A 17,768-nucleotide genomic window follows, 5' to 3' on the forward strand; every position below is an offset into this window, starting at 1 on the left:
CTCTGGCACCGTTAACCCGGTCGATGTCAAATTTTGCACACACACTCCCTGGATGCCAACGATGAACCTCTGCCCCAACATTTCCAGAACGGCCTGTTATAGCGCCACAAGGAGGCCGCTTTGTGCAAAACAAGTTTTTGGACAGTACACCTACAGATTTTGTCCAAACATCACACAAATTGGTACACAGTCTCTCTAGAGCCATTCAACGAAACGGGTCTTTCAGATTTCTCAGACTCCATCCTGATTGGCTAAGATTGGCTTCCAAAGTTCGCAGGAGTGCTCAGTTTCAAACAAAATGCTGCAAATCATGAACACATCGTGTGATTTCCGTGAAATTGTGCACGCACATTCCCACTAGGCAGAGGAAGAAATGCCACATGAACATTTTCAACTCAGCCTCATGTTGGCGCTATAACTGGCCGAAGTGTTTTTACCTCTAACTGCACGGATCTGTGGATAACTTTGTATGCCAACTCCCTAGAGGCCAAGGAAAAACCTCTGCCTGGAATTCTTCACATCTGCTCTTTATAGTGCCACCATGAGGCCGACATATGTAAAACACATTTTCTAATATTACTCCTTCAGATTTTATCCAAATTTCACGCAAATCGGTACACATGCTCTCCATAGTCATGTGATCAAGACGGGTTTGTTTGATTTCTCATAATCCTCATTGGCTACGATTGGCTTCTAAACTTTTCAGGAGTAGCCCGCTTTGTACCCGTTTTGTACAAATCGCCACAACTACTCAACGCAGCGTCCGGTTGTGGTGAAACTGTGCATGCATATTCCCACTAGGCTTTGGAAGAAATGCCACTTGACAGTTTTCAAATCAGCCTCATGGTGGTGCTACAACAGGCCAAGCCGCGTCACACACACACTCACGTTTATATTGCTCCTAAACATTTTGCCAAACATCACACACACACTCCTATCCTCCTGGTGGAGACCTGTGCCCAGAAGGGCACTTTTTCTAGTTTGTGTATACTTTTTACCTGTGTGAGAAGAATTTGCAATTTGTGGTATTGTTGCATTGTGCACATCGGCCACATCTATAGTTGCCCCCCTGAGGGACAGCCAGGTGGAACGGTCAGGGCCAGATGATGATTGAACCAATTTGTCTCTATATGCTGCATTCACATGGAATCAGGCAAGCGGTAGACGGCAAACGGCAAAACCTGCTGGACGGCACGGAACGGCAAAAAGATTAAATATTTTAACATTGACGCCGTCTGCCGTTACCGTCGCCGGTTCTGGCTGCCATGCCGTCCTGCTCCCGTCCACTAAAATGAAGTCCGGATTGCCGTCTACCGCTTGCCTGATTCCACGTGAATGCAGCATAAGTGGGGGCTACACTGGCATGTCCGAAGGGGTTAATATGCATTAATTAATAATGCATTAATCATAAATTGAATTCATTGTGCATATCCACATTCATAAACACTGTAGAAAGCCAATTTGATGCATTTAGACCAAGTATTTAGCATTTAAATACTATACAACTATGGACTTTCAATGTTTCGGGCATCAAGGGGTTAATAACAAAACATGCTCAAGGGATATCACTGGGCACCCTCTTGAATTCTTAAGAGGTGACCCCAAGCTACAAGAATCAGTTGAGAAAAAACTTTATCTGACAAAACCACGTTCAGCCAAAAATCACCCTTTCGCTCCCGGACTAACTATATCTTAGACTAATTCTGTCACGTTTTTGTTGGGTCATTCATTCAGTTTGTGTGTGTTTTATTACTTGCAAAAAACATCTTCTAATGCAGGGGTTCCCAAACTTTTTCATGTCAAGGAGTGACAAGGACCCAATTGACATTTATTAACCCCCATTAATTTGAAAAGATACAGCAGGGACTCCCATAAGAGAAGGTTTTTATGGCATAGCAGTGATTCTCAACCACTTTAATTTCAAGGACCCCCAGCTTGACATGCAATAGACTACGGAGTACGGACCCCCATTTCTATCTCTGGAATCCCCAATTTATATTGTAAAATCAATGTTAAGAGTTACAGACCCATGAGGGTCCATTTGGTTACAAACTATCATTTAGCTGGGGACCCCCTGGAACTCCATCAAGGACCTAGAACCCCACTTTGGGAACCACTGTTCTAATGCAACAAGTTGACAGAACATGTCTTTCCAGACAGAAAAGTGCTTCTGAGGTCCACATGTGCTGACATACTGTCTCCTTTTTCTCCGGTATCCATTATTTGAATGCAGGTATGTTGTTTCATTGTGCAAATGGGGCAATTCATGTTTTGTACAATTCATGCAACTTAATGAGAAGTTAAAATACAACAAAAATGGTAACACACTAGTTCATGGTAAAATATGCTACATTTTATACTCTTCTTTTATATATAGAAGAGAACAGCTGAGTGCGGCCCGTGACAGATGAGACCCGTGGAGGAAAGGACAGTGTTCTTTCCAATCAACAGCACCAGTCAAGTCTCTCAAGACAGACTGTTGACTCACATCAATTTCGAGGAACGCTGTTTCCCCGTTATTTGCCGATGGGATTCTCAGATTGGTCAAGTCTTAACTTGAATTTATGACACATGGAAATAATATCTAATTGTTGTAGTAATAGTATCCCACCCCATCTAAAAAAACCACCATCGACAATGGACAGATCTAGTTTAATATTTGTTTTGTCTTGTCACTAACAAACATTAACATTGAACAGAGTTTGTTGTCACTGAGCAAATCGGCATATATATAATAGGTTATATCGCAATGTTGTAAGGGTTGGTAATCCCTCACTTCACACGGGTGTGATTTGTTCTATATAACTTCTGATTACAAACTGAAAATACCCATAAATGTTTGGGTATTTTCATGCTATGAACACCATCAGCATGAGTCAAATGACATCAGGTATTTAAAAAGAAACAAATTTATTCCTCAAATTGGAACATTATAGAACCTTCATGGAAGGACAGCTTTTCTTTATACCAATATTATATCAGTGCATAACAAAAACAAAGAAAAACAGAATTGTGTTTGTAGTTAATGCAGCCACAAAAAAATAAAATAGTACATATCAGACAGTATTTTGTCTGATATACTTGTGTGACAAGTATAGTATCAGCTGATACCAATATCATGGCATCTCAACTTAAAGGTCGAATGAGCGAAAACAGCTGCCTTCAAATAGGCAGCTTCAAACACATTGACATATGTCCATCAGAGGTAACAATTATTCCATAATAATGACATTTAGAACATACTTAACAGCTGCCTTCAAATAGAGTCCAACACATGGACATTGTTTAGTAGCCCTGATGGTTGGCCTCCATGAAAACATTTAAACTTGTATTCAAACCATATAGTTTGGGAGACATTTTGTTGCTTGCGTCCAGCTCAAGAGTGTACTTCAAAGGCTTGGGGTAGCCAAGTTCCAAGGTATACATCAGACCCATCAGGTAGGTGCAAGCATTTGCAACATCAGGGATACCAGGGCCTCCGCTCCCTCGATGGCTTTTCTGGTCGTTTTGTCGAGACCATCTCAGTCTCTGTTGACCACAAAGATGCTCAGGACACTCAAGAAAGAAATGGCCTCTTGGACAGCTGCAGCATCATCGTCATCAAATAGGCCTACCTGTGAAAAACAGACAGTGAGAATATGATAATACGAAGGGTGCATAGAGTTGTCTTTGTTTTGGAATAAGGGGGAGGGCAAAAAAAAACAAAAACACAATTAAGTAAAGTCAAATAAAAACCATTTGGGTTTACAAAAATAAAAGACACCTTGAAAAGGTGACAACGATTTATCTATAAAACAATATCTCCCCCCTCCCCTAATAAGCAGGGATTGAACCTGGGGCTCCCACTCGGCAGACCAATCAATCAATCAATCAATCTTTATTTATATAGCCCATTTCATACAACGAGTGCAGTTCAAAGTGCTTTACAGTATGAGCAAAAATAAAACAAGAAAAAGCAAAACACACGAGAGCATCAAGTACATAGTAATAACAAAACAAAAATGAGCGACTAAAACGGGAAAGGGACATGCAATGATCTAGTTAAAAGCAATGCTAAAAAGGTGTGTTTTAAGATTTAGTTTAAAAATGTCCACAGATTCAGAGAACCGTAGATCCCTTGGCAGGCTGTTCCACAGCGCAGGGGCATAGTAGCTAAAGGCGGCTTCTCCATATTTCTTTGTGTTTGGGGTCTCTGGGATCTCTAGGAGACCAGCACTAGCGGATCTAAGGGGTCTGCCGGGCACATATATAGGTAGCATTTCAGAAAAATAGACAGGTGCATTTCCATTCAATGTTTTAAAAACAAGTAAAATAATTTTAAAATCTATTCTAAAATGTATAGGCAACCAGTGCAGGGACTTTAAAATCGGTGTAATGTGTGCTCTACGTTTGGTCTTTGTCAGCACGCGGGCAGCTGCGTTTGGAACCGGTGGAAACCGACCAATGGTTTTTTTAGGTAAGCCAGACAGGAGAGCATTACAGTAGTCAAGCCTGCTGGTAATACAACAGTGAATTAGTTTCTCTGTATCATGTTGGGACAGAAATGGTCGGACTTTGGAAATGTTTCTCAGATGGTAGAATGATATTTTTGTGGTGTTTCTTATATGTGCCTCCATGTTCAGGTCACTGTCAAATATAACACCAAGGTTTTTTACTTGGTCCTTGGTTTGAAGTGCTTTTGATGTAAGGTATGTGGATAGTTTTTCCCTCTCGGCCTTTGCCCCGACAAGGAGGATTTCAGTTTTACCCTCATTTAGTTGAAGGAAATTTTCTGACATCCATGTTTTGATGTCAGTAATACACTTTATGAGGGTGTCAATTTGGGTAAGGTCATCTGGGGATATGGAGATATATAATTGGGTGTCATCGGCATAGCTGTGAAAGTGTATATTATGTTTTCTGATAACTGAGCCAAGTGGTAGCATGTATAGGTTGAAAAGAATGGGGCCTAAAATTGAGCCCTGGGGGACACCGCACGTCAGCTCAACGCTATCGGAGGAGTATTCACCAAGTGTTACTCGGAAATCACGAGCAGTCAGGTAGGACCTGAACCACTCGAGAGCTGTTCCTGAGAGGCCAACACAGTTTTCAAGTCTGTCCAGAAGGATGTCGTAATCCACTGTATCAAATGCTGCACTTAAGTCCAGAAGAACAAGAACAGAGAGGTTTTTTGCATCCGTGTTTTTTCTACTGGTACTATGGTTTGCTCTGAAACCAGATTGGAAAATCTCTAACATTTCGTTGTCGTTTAAAAATGAGATTAACTGATTAAAAACTAGTTTTTCTAGGGTCTTACTTAAAAACGGGAGGTTGGATATGGGCCGATAGTTGCTGGGAACCAGATAGTCCAGTGTATTCTTTTTAAGGATGGGTTTAACTAAGGCACTTTTGAGTGACCCAGGAAAAATACCGGTAAGCAGGGATTTATTAATTAATTCTAATAACTCACTAGATAGGGGGTTAAAAACCGTTTTAAAAAAGCTAGTGGGGATAGGGTCAAGGGAACAAGTAGAGGACTTAAGAGCCCTTACCACTTTGCTAACAATTTCGGTGTCTACTGGAGTGAACTGGGATAAAGTGCTTTTGAAGAGTGCAGGGGACCTTTTGGCAGTGTTTGCTGTCCTTGTTTTGGCAATATCCATGCGTATGGAAGTGACCTTTTCCCTGAAATAGGCTGAGAACTCGTTAGATCTTTCCTGTGTTGCAAGGTCATTTGTAGTTTGTGGAGGGGGGTTTATTAGGCCATCAATAGTGGAGAAAAGTGTCTTTGGGTTGTGCAGATTTTTTTGGATGAGGTCAGAGAAATAAGATCCCCTGGCTTTTCTAATGGTCTTGTTATATGAGATCTGTTGTTCTCGTAAAATTTCAAAATGAACCTGTAATTTCGTCTTTCTCCATCTACGTTACGCTTTTCGGCAGTTTTTTTTGTGTTCAATTACACTTTCATTTTTCCTCCATGGTGATTTTTCTTTGGGGAGGACCTTCTTAAGTCTGACAGGCGCAATAAAATCAAGGGTAGACCTTAGCTTGTTGTTAAAAACAGAAACCAGTTCATCTACTGATGAGGGACGTGTATAAGGGGATTGTATGTTGTTAAAGCGGTCTATGAATTTGTCAGCTGCATCAGAGTCGAGGTGTCGCTTTTTCACCAGGCGGTTTGTATTGCACTGTGGCACTGGTAAGCACACCGAAAATTCAATAAGGGAGTGGTCTGAGAAAGCAACTTTCGTGATTGATAGTATATTTACAGTAAGGCCCCGTGTAATGACCAGATCAAGGGTGTGGCCACGGTCATGAGTTGGGCCACTCACATGTTGAGCGAAGCCCATGTCAGACAATAGAGTGATTAGATTTTTGGCCTGTATATCAGATTCATTGTCGATATGGTAGTTAAAATCTCCACTGATGATTGTCATATCGTAGTTTGTGTTAATGATAGATAGGAGCTCAGCAAATGCTGTTAGAAAAAGAGGGCAGTTTTTCTTTGGTGGTCTATATAAAGTTAAGGTTAGGACAGGAGACTGGCAGTTTAAGATAGAGGCGTGATATTCAAAAGAAATAAATGTATCAAGGAAATACTCTTACTATTTAGAGCAGTACTGCATATGGAGGCTGTTCCCCCACGTGTCTTTCCCTGCCTCATGGAATATGAAAATTCATAATTTGCAGGGGATGCTTCAATAAGAGCAGCAGGAGCGTTTGAGTATAGCCATGTTTCAGTGACAAATATGCAGTCTAAATTATGCTCTGAAATTATATCATTGACTAGAAAAGTTTTGTCCTGATTTAAAGACCTGGTATTTAACAGTGCCATTTTTAAATCCTTAGTATTGTGACATAAGGGTAATTTCTGAAAAAAAAGGGTACTAACGTGACAGTTATTAAATTTGAGGGAATTTTTGTACGCTTTGACATTTTTTACATATTTTGCTGTCTATGTCTTATTATTGTTTTAATATTGAGTGTGATAATTGGTTGGTTAGTATAATTTGTTAAGCTAGTTGTGTTACAAACGGGAACTGTAAGTGTGGATGTTGGTCCAAGCCCAATGGAAATGAGGCTGGGAATTGAGGCGGAACTATTGGAGCTGGGACCGGGGGGACGTCAATCCGTGACGGACGTGTCAGGACTGGACTGTGTTGTTGTTGTTGTTGTCGAGTAAGGTGAATGATGCCGGAGGCACCAACGCGCAACCTACCGTGCCAATAGATTGGCAGGGCTGCTGTTGCAGGCTGGGTCTTGGCTGGGGGCTACATATGCAATACCCGTTTTAAAATCAGCAGACAGGGCTGCGACACCTTTTAAATCTGCAGACAGGGCTGCAACAGCTGTAAACGACAGCTGTTGTGCTCACCTCCGTTATCGGGGTGTTCGCACAGCTCAAGATTTTGTACGGAGGAGTCTCCTTGGTCCCATCATAGACTAGTTTGAACTCCCCGCTTTTGTTCAACGCACATCTCAAGGTTGCCTTCCATCTGGCCGGGTCCGGTTCGTCAACTCCCGGAAAAAGTATTTTAACGTTGTTTTTGGAATAAGATATACCTAAAAACAAAACATGGGGGTGTTATTCTCAACAAATTATTGCGAACGAAGTGAGCACTAACTATAGAAGCTGGCCAAAACTGTCTGTCTATGTCACGCTGTAACACCACCCGCCCGCCACCAGAGGGCAACTGAAATTGGAATGATACAGAGGTCTCTGTGTGTGCACAGACTGCCACAACAGCTTTGTTCGCTTCCCGCGTTTACGCGTCATTACACACTGGCGAATTAGCGACGCGATGCGAATAAGCGATCCGAAAATGCGAAATATTTGCCCGGCGAATTTATTCGCGTTTGCCTATACAGTGTACACATCTAAATGCGACGCGTATTGTGCGATTATATTCGCCGCCCCTCCACTCCAGTCTCCTCTCCTCTCCTCCTCCTCTCCTCTCCTCTCCTCCTCTCCTCCTGCGTTTTGTCATAATTGGTATCCTTTCTTTCATACCCTGAAGAGAAGGCACTCAGGTGCCGAAACGTTGGTCTTTAATAGAAGTTTTTTGTATCGTGATTCGTGACTACGAGCTGTGCTGCGTGCAACTCGATCCTTCCTTTACAAGTTTGTCTCCCGTCCCGTGGTCAGCACCTCCTCACTATTGGTGTGCAGCGTGCGCTAATACCTCTTTTGTTTATTGGTATATCCTACTATCCTTTCCACCACTTCTTGTCTTCTTCACTACCGTGATGTGGTCCAGAGTCATTTGGGATCGACGGACGGTCGGCTGCTCACCCGTTCCGTCGATAAAATAAAATTATAAATAGGGGGATGTCAGGCAATTTGGGCCACGTTTTGGTAATTTGCCTGGGAAACTGAGAAAAAGCAATGCATGACACTAAATTGGGTTTATATGATTATTATTGACTGTTTAATATGTTTAAGTTAAATGTATTTAATAACAAATAATAGTTTAGTCCCTACAGCTTCTGAAACAAGCTGTCACATATTTTTAAGATGTAGCATTTTCATGTAAAATAAGCCACCTGATCAGCTTGATCAGCTAAGATGGGCCACGTTTCTTTTTAGCCTATTAGCTCCTTGCTTTTCAAAGTCAACAGCCAATGGAATGCACATGATTCTCGCTACAAGTGTACTTGACATAAAACAGTCTATGGTTGTTATGGTGGGAGATGCAATGCATCACATCTTATGATGCAACAGATGCAATAATATCACTATCAGTCATATATGACTACTCAGGGTAAATGCCAGGTGAAAGCAATCTCAGTTGTCATTGATAAGGTTGACAAATCAATAAAAAAAAACAATGGTGGCCTTCATCACGTATAATGCTGATGATCACGTATACTGCTTAGCCGACTTATTTTTTTTTAATGTTCAGCTAAAATGGGCCACTGCAAAGAAAAACAGTAATTTCTGATTTAAAATAAATCACACCCGTGTGAAGTGAGGGGCGCTCTTTTCATTGTACATTATCCATTCATTGTCAATGGGAATTTAGTCTTTGTGTAGGACAAAAATCGCCACTATAGCTGAATATAGGAGGGGCTACCCTCAATAATGTCATTAGCCCTACATTGTAACCAGTTTAGTAAATAAAAACTGAGTTATGATGACTAAAACTAAGACTAAATGTATTGACAATTTCGTCAACAAATAAAAACTAGACTAAAATGTTAGGGAGGGACTAGTGGACAAGAGATGCCGTATAAGTCATTTTACAATCGGTTGCATGCTGAAAATAGCCGATCTACAAGCTCACTGAGCTTGTAGATCGGCTATTTTCAGCAGGTGTAAAAACAGTCATTACGACGGCATCAAGGCCTGCCAAAATGCATTTTAGTCGACTGAATCAACTGTAGATTTAGTCGACTAAAATCGTATGATATTTAGTGGACTGAAACTAGACTAACACTAAAACATTCCGGGTGACTAAAATGTGACTAAAACAAAAAATGTAAACTATTCAAGAGACTATGACTAAAATCAAAATTTGCTGCCAAAAACAACACTGCTGGTATATGTTTACATTTTTAACGATGTACGGGTGGGTCATCTTTAGGACGTCCGGTCCCTTTAATCTTCCCCTCTTTGTTATAGACTCGACAGAGTGCGCCAGTTGTCCAGAGGACTACTGGTCCAATCCCCAGCGTGACCACTGTGTCCCTATAAGAGCGTGGAGTTCCTCTCCTACCACGAGGCGCTGGGTATCTCCTTGACGACCATCTCGTTGCTGGGCACACTTATCTGCGGCATTGTCCTGGGAGTCTTCATCTATCATCGGAGCACGCCCATGGTGCGCGCCAACAAGTACAACTCGGAACTCAGCTTCCTCCTCTTGCTGTCTCTCAAACGGTGCTTCTTGTGCTCACTTCTGTTCATCGGCCGTCCCACACTCTGGACCTGTCAGCTGAGGCACATGGCATTCGGGATCAGCTTTGTGCTGTGTCTCCTGTATCCTGGTCAAGACTATGGTGGTGTTGGCCGTGTTCAAGGCCTCCAAGCCCGGGGGTGGAGACATTATGAAGTGGTTCGGTTCCATGCAGCAGAGAGGAACAGTTCTGGCTCTTACTTTTATCCAGTCGATAATCTGCATAGCCTGGCTCGTGTCTTCCTCACCAACTCCTCATAGAAACTCACAATACCACAGGGATAAGATAGTCTACGAGTGCGCTGTGGGATCGACTGTTGGTTTTGCAGTGTTACTAGGTCTAACATACATAACAACAACAACAGACATACATATACATTATCACAAGATACAGATTGTTACATTAAATATAAAGAGCAACTACAGCTAAAGTGCACCGAGTGTAACTACATCTACCTCCTCCTGCTTCCCTTGTTGATGGCCCGGATGAGAATTTGTACCTGTTTTAGTAACGGGTCTTTAAAAGCCATTCTGGACGGGAACCTCTTTTGGTGTTTTAACTAAGCATTGTGTTATACTTAAGCGTTTGAAAAATAGCAGATCTACAAGCTCATAGCGCACCACCGAGTGTCGCGCTACGAGCTTGTAGATCTGCTAGTTTTGAAAAATCGTGAAAATGCGGCACAAATCTTTGAATATATATTCTTTTTTAAATTTCGACGTCAGGCCTAAATGGGTTAACCATTGGCCGGATGGCAGGAGTTCATATTCCCGGTATAGGGGGGTGAGAACTGTCTGCTCTAATTGATGATGCTTTTTTTATCACCTGCTCATCATATATATGACTCAGGAATAGGAAATGATTTGTAGTTCTAGCTACCTACAAAGGTAGGCCACAAAAATAATAATAATAATAATAATAATAATAATAATAATAATAATAATAATAATAATAATAATAATAATAATAATAAATATTATTTAATAATAATAAAAGTGCCTACTTGCTTGTTGCACACTAGTAGGCCATACATGGCCTACTAGTGCGCAAGCAGAGCGCGCAAGTACAGTGTCGGGTGGATTAAAGGAAATGCCTCTATGTATATGTATATGTAATTTGTAAGTTGATTAGCGGTATACTGTGGTTACTTTGCGTATGCCCCGTTTGATGCGTATGTATCGTAGCAGCATATGACGTCAGGGTATAACTGGTACAACTATGGTACAACAATGATGACGTAATACATATGTGGATTAAAGGACCCAATGCTAGGGTGTAATTGGTTTTCAATGGTGACGTAATGACGATAATTATGTTTTAGTGTCGGGAGGATTAAAGGTAATGCCCCTATGTATAAATGTATGTAATCTGACACCATTGCCATATCAAGCACAAGTAGTCATTACGTCATACGCTGGCACGGCGCATACACATCAAATGGCGACATACGCATCGAAGCACTGGACGAAAACTACTTGCGCGCTCTGCTTGCGCAATTATTAATATAATAATAGCGACATATTACTATGAAAACCTGCAAATATATTCATATATTATATGAAGATCACGACACTGACCTTATGAGACCCAATAGCTATAGCCTACATGGAGAAGACTGCAATACACTGCATATATGGAGCCGGCAGCAGCTCTACGTCTGACCTCACCGACACCATGCTGACCTGTTCTGTCATTCCATATGTTGATCCTTCCCCACCCGTCCTTCCTCTGACCTCACCGACACCATGCTGACCTGTTCTGTCATTCCATATGTTGATCCTACCCCACCCGTCCTTCCTCTGACCTCACCGACACCATGCTGACCTGTTCTGTCATTCCATATGTTGATCCTACCCCACCCGTCCTTCCTCTGACCTCACCGACACCATGCTGACCTGTTCTGTCATTCCATATGTTGATCCTACCCCACCCGTCCTTCCTCTGACCTCACCGACACCATGCTGACCTGTTCTGACAGTCATTCCATATGTTGATCCTTCCCCACCCGTCTCCCTTTTGACTGATTCCTGTCCATTCAGACTCTAGACGGGCACGACCCATAGTTATCTACAACTAGAGTTCTCAACAGGCCGGAAAATGAAGGCCCGCCCTTACCTGGGCCCTAACTGGGCCCTAACCGGGCCCGAACTGGGCTGGCCCGAGGCCCCGTCTGGCCTTACTATAATGAGTACACATTTTACGCCCTACCCGGCCCGAAAACGTTTAAAAAAGGGTCCATATAATATGGACATTCCCAGACCAGCGGTGTAAGACACCCTCATTATTAATACTTAGAAGTAGCCTATCTTCTGTAGCCTATATATACAGGTTTAATGTTTGTTTTTAGTTCAATGTTTGTTCTAAAAACGCCATTGACAATGACGAGAAATTATTGTTTGTTTTGTCCCTAACACAAACATTAAATCCATTAACAAACAGTTTGTTTTGACACAGTTTGTTTTACATCATCATTACGTCACCTATTCATAGCAACATGAGTTAGACTTTAATATATTAGAGGTTAGATTAATAGACGCTACACGTAAAACATACCTGTATGTATTAAGTTTGAGTCATTGTATTGTCAGGTAAAGATAATGACCCTTATTGGCTATTGATGATATCTTGGGTGAGTAAAAGGTACTGTGATCGGTGCAATGCGATCGAGTCGGTTGGGTATTTATGTCAGGATAAAAAATAAAAAGATCGCCCCTCACTTCACACGGGTGTGACTTTCACACATTTGTAGGAAGGAAGGAAGGGAAAAGGTATAGCCTATGGCTTCTCCCTAGGCCTTTTTCGGATATTGGACAGGACATAAGCAACGGACACTCTGTCTGCAGAACCACTGTAGGGTTTTCAGGGTTTGTGATCAGGAAACAGCGGTCGGTACGAACTGTTGGTTACTTTGTGACCAAGTGCAAAGAACGTGATCTCCATTCCCATGAAGAATATATTGCAGCTCACGAATCACAAACTATTTACAGATAAATGTTATGAATGAATTATGTGGTAATTCGTCTATTTTTCCTCTATACAGGAGACATGGAAGGGGCCAGAGGTCACGGTAGGTCACAACAATGTTTTTTTTTTAATATTTCCTGATAGATGAACCATCATGACTAGCGACGGGACCGCGGTGGGCCGTCTAACACATGATCTTTGCTTAGAATTAGAAGTTATGATTTAGATCAAGAGTTATTAACGTTTTAAGATTTTCGGTGTCGTACGGCTAAACAGGGGGGGAACATTTCCATGACGTCCCACTGTTGCGCAACATCGAGTGTTGCGCAACAGGCGCTCGATCCCAGGCTGTGGAGCGATGCGATCGGTTTTGATATCAATAACCTCCGTCCAAAACTCTGAACTAACCATTTAAGGGTGAAAATTAAAGTAGTTACGTGTGTATAAAGTATTAACAAGAGCTCGTGACTGAATAATAACTACATTATACATACATGAGAACACTACATGTTCTTTTTTGACATTTCCTTAAAAAAAGGAAATACAAGGTTTCTGTCAGACAGTATGGTATGAGGTGGTGAATTGTGTGTGTGCTTCCGTGTGTGTGTGTGTGTGTGTGTGTGTGTGTGTGTGTGTGTGTGTGTGTGTGTGTGCGCGCGCGTGCGCATGTGCGTGTGTGTTGCATGTGAGTGTGTGTTGCATGCGAGTGTGTGTGCGTGTGTGTTGCATGCAAGTGTGTGTGCGTGTGTGTGTGCGGGCGTGTGTGTGTGTGTGTGTGTGTGTGTGTGTGTGTGTGTGTGTGTGTGCGCGCATGTGCGTGTGTGTTGCATGTGAGTGTGTGTTGCATGCGAGTGTGTGTGCGTGTGTGTTGCATGCAAGTGTGTGTGCGTGTGTGTGCGCGGGCGTGTGTGTGTGTGTGTGTGTGTGTGTGTGTGTGTGTGTGCGTGTGTGTGTGTGTGTGTGTGTGTGTGTGTGTGATCACTGAAACACTGTCACACATCTTGAATGGATGTTATGCATACAAAGGAATGTACATAGCACGCCATGATAGAACAGTGGAACTCATAGCAAAGGACATATCAAAATATCTTTAGTGAGAATGTACAAACATTCCAGGGTCATTCCATCCATGTTCCAACTCTGTGATAACTCAGATACCTTTACATCTCTGACAGCTAATTCACCTAATTAACACCTAATTGTCTCCACCAGGCCGAAGGCATGGGGAGAGAGTATGTTTTGCACTCCGTCCGTGTGTGTGTGTGTGTGTCCGTCCGTCCGTCCGTCCGTCCTTCCGTCTGTCCGTCCTTCTGTCCGTCCGTTACCAGCTAATCTCCGGCACCGTTAACCCGGTCGATGCCAAACTTTGCGCACACACTCCCTGGATTTTTTGATATTACTCCTCCAGATTCTGTCCAAAAATCTCACAAATCGTTACACAGTATCTCTATGGTCATGTGCTCAAGTCGGATCTGTCCGATATTTCATATTCCATCCTAATTGGCTATAATTGGCTTTCACAGTTTGCAAGATTTCCCCGTTTTGAACAAAAGCCTCAAATCATGAACGCAGCATGCAATTTACGTGAAATCTTTCACACATTTTCTTACTAGGCTGAGGAATATATCCCACCCTTTTCACATTGGCCTGTTATAGCGCCACCAACAGGTTGATTTTTGCAAAACACATTTTTGGAACAAAATGCCTCAAAAACATGTTTATATTAATCCTAAACATTTTGCCAAACATCTCACAGTCCTATCCTCCTGGTGGAGACCTGTGCCCAGAAGGGCACTTTTTCTAGTTAACAGCTAATTCACAACAGATATTGTTGTGGTTGATGAAGAGAGATAGCCTGCACCTTTGACCCCAGCATAGAGGAAGCCTTTATGACCAAGGTCATAAAATACCAACCACTTCTACTGATGGGATAAAGTAGACATTTTAAGCAGTTACTTATAAGAGTGTGCGCTGGCCTGTGCTTCAAGGGGCGCCCCGACCAACGGACTGATATGATCGAATCTAATTTGTGATGTATTTGTATTTGCTTTCATCTCATTTGCTGTTCATATTCATATCACATGGACCCATTGATTTTGGGATAGGTATCCAGGGAAATCATTAAAATATGCCAGGTCTTGTGATTCCATGACTTATGTTTACAGCCTGTTTATTGGACTTTATATAGCCTTGAACAATAAGATGGTGACCTTCGACTGTGGGGTTATCTTGTCCTGCAGGCTAGGGTTGTTTTCTGACCAGTCCAGCAGTCTTCCCTTGGTCCTATGCTGGTAGAAAGGACCCTTATTAAATATGCATTTTTATGCAGATTCTACCAGCTTGGGACTAGGGGGAGACGTTTTTTTTATAAAGTTAAGTAACAGTAATAATCAATCATTAGGGATAAAGGTGTGACACATGAACAGAATTTGAAACACATGCTGTGCCATTTCTTTTCTCTGCTTCTTAGTCATATAACCGCTTGTGAAATCCTCGCCCCCACCCCCCCAAAACCCTTGCTTGTTCTAAATATAAAAAATGGGCTTGTAATATATGCACATGTAATGTTTGCGTGGTGATGTTTTGGCATTTGGTATTCAAGTGCTTGACCACATGTTGCTTGGTGCCGATTTGCTCGTACGCACTATGGTTTCATTCTTATACGCGTGTGTGTGTGTGTGACTGTGTGTGTGTGCGGGCTTGCGTGCGCCTCTGTGCGTGTGCATGTGCGTCGGTGCATGTGCGAGGGTATGTGCGTGCGATGGGCGTGTGTGTGCGTGCGAGGGCATGTGCGGATTGTGCGCGTACATATACCATCTCCGAGCTGGGCTATAGGTGCAGACTATTTGTCTTTATATTTGGCAGCCTAGGGGATTATACCCACAGACTGGTTGTTAGAGGGTTCCAACAACTTGGGATGCCCAAAAAGGAGGCAAAAAGGCTGGCAAAGTATTGTGGTGTCTCTGCTATAATTGGCAGCTGTCATATATGGCGGAGACACTGTTACTTATACCCATAGAGTACTGAGTGACATGCCATGATTTTGCAGATGTAACTCTGATGAACCTATAATATTTGTGTCCTTGTATGCATATCCTTTGTGTGGACATAAATACATGGTTAAAATGTGTGTGCGAGTGTGTGTGTGTGTGTGTGTGTGTGTGTGTGTGTGTGTGTGTGTGTGTGTGTGTGTGTGTGTGTGTGTCTTCTGAACCCCAAGAAACTTGGTGTTCAGAAGACACACACACACACACACACACACACACACACACACACACACACACACACACACACAAGAAAGCCCAACCTTAAAATGCACTCACATGCTACTGGGTTTGGGGTGTCGTCAGATTGGCCTGACCTCAATGACCTCTGTGTGAGAACTGGAGTATCCCTGTGCTGGGTTCGACCTAACTCTGAATCTGTAGCAGTTTCTGAGGACATTAATACCAACTGTTTGATCTCAGTAAGGGCTACTGTAATTGATACGGAACACCATATATCACCAGTCAATGCATGGAGGTACCTTGTAATGTTACAACAGCAAAAACAACAACAACACTGGACTGGTTTAAAACTACAGGGGAAGCTAGCTTGCCTTCCCGATGCAGACCACACCGTATCTCATACAATATTCAAGAATTATGCAGTTGATGAGGATATAGTCACCTTTACAGTCAAAGCCAGCTGATTACAGGTCCTTCCAACCAGACTCAATCTCTCTCTGTGGTAACACGTTTCCTCCTCATTGTCTGACTCTGCACCATGACCACACTCCAGTTACAGAAACACTGTCACATATTCTTAATGGCTGCTATGTATATAAGGGAATGTACATTGCTAGGCACGACAGAATTGTTGACATATTAGCTAAAATCATATGTTTCATCATCTACCAAAATGTATAAGCACTTTCGTGTTTCAACTGCCATGTGCATGCACAATAATGAAAATGATGCCTTTTCAGATGTCACAGCTAATACACCAGATATTGTTGTTGTTGATGAATACAGTAGAGAACTGACCATTTTGGAAGTGGCATGTACATTTGACCACAGTCTGGAAGAGTCATTCCTTACCAAGGTGCTTAAAGGTATATTCAGTGATTTGACTTAATTCAAATATCACTTATTTTTTCTTTTTTTCTGGATAATCCTCCCTACTATAGAGTGTGCTGACCATATAAGGAGTTCCTCCCTGTCCCCAGTGAGCCCCTGGGGTCAAAAAACCCTAGTTTCAGTTTTGGTGGCGGGTGGCAAAGCCTTCAACCAATCAGGATGAGAGGGGCCTTCCTCCAATCATGATCGAGTGGGGTGGGCCTTGGTGCACATGCTGTTGGCCTGTTGCACTTCCCCCCACTGTAGAGCGTGCATGTGCACATTTTGTTACCGGGGCGGCCTGGGTGGTTTTCCAAATCACCCAAATCACTGAATGCTCCTTTAAGTACCAGCGTCTTAAGGATGCTATTATACAGCTTGGCTACACATGTAAACTACTTGTGTTCATATTTCTCCAGGTGGTTTTCAACTCAACACTGAAGGCTATGCTTGGGGTTCTAGAGGCGAAGATGTCCCCCTCTCCTGTCACCTCTCTCCTGAGACCAGCGCGTCTTCCATGACAGTCAGCTGGTTTAAGGAGTCAGAGTGCATTTACCTGTATAAGAATGGGCAGGTGATCGAGGGGAGGGGCTACGAGGGCAGACTGACCCTGGACATCCTGGAGCTGCAGAAAGGCAACGTGTCTCTGACACTGAGAGACTACAGAGAGACAGATAAAGGAGTTTACATCTGTCAGGTCCAACATGGAGAACAGGTGGAGGAGATTGCTGTGGGATTATCAACACGTAAGTGACTAGTACTGTCACTGTACATTATCATTAACCCTGATGTTGTCTCCGTCGGGTGGAAACCCTGTATGTCCAAAACTGTTAC

The 17,768-nt window shown here is 42.6% G+C and overlaps 1 pseudogene across 1 annotated transcript in view; it reads left to right on the plus strand.

Moving 5' to 3' along the window:
- The first annotated feature begins 8,807 nt into the window (after window positions 1-8,807).
- Window positions 8,808-17,768, plus strand: part of LOC306920603 (protein Hook homolog 1-like) — a 32,973-nt pseudogene continuing 24,012 nt past the window's right edge. The window contains exons 1-4 of the transcript XR_013792505.1: window positions 8,808-8,843; window positions 9,675-9,963; window positions 12,914-12,940; window positions 17,354-17,680. The product of XR_013792505.1 is annotated as a protein Hook homolog 1-like (transcript). The remainder of the gene's footprint in view (window positions 8,844-9,674; window positions 9,964-12,913; window positions 12,941-17,353; window positions 17,681-17,768) is intronic.

The sequence above is a fragment of the Electrona antarctica genome (assembly GCF_951216825.1).
Source record: "Electrona antarctica genome assembly, chromosome: 3".
NCBI lineage: Eukaryota > Metazoa > Chordata > Actinopteri > Myctophiformes > Myctophidae > Electrona > Electrona antarctica.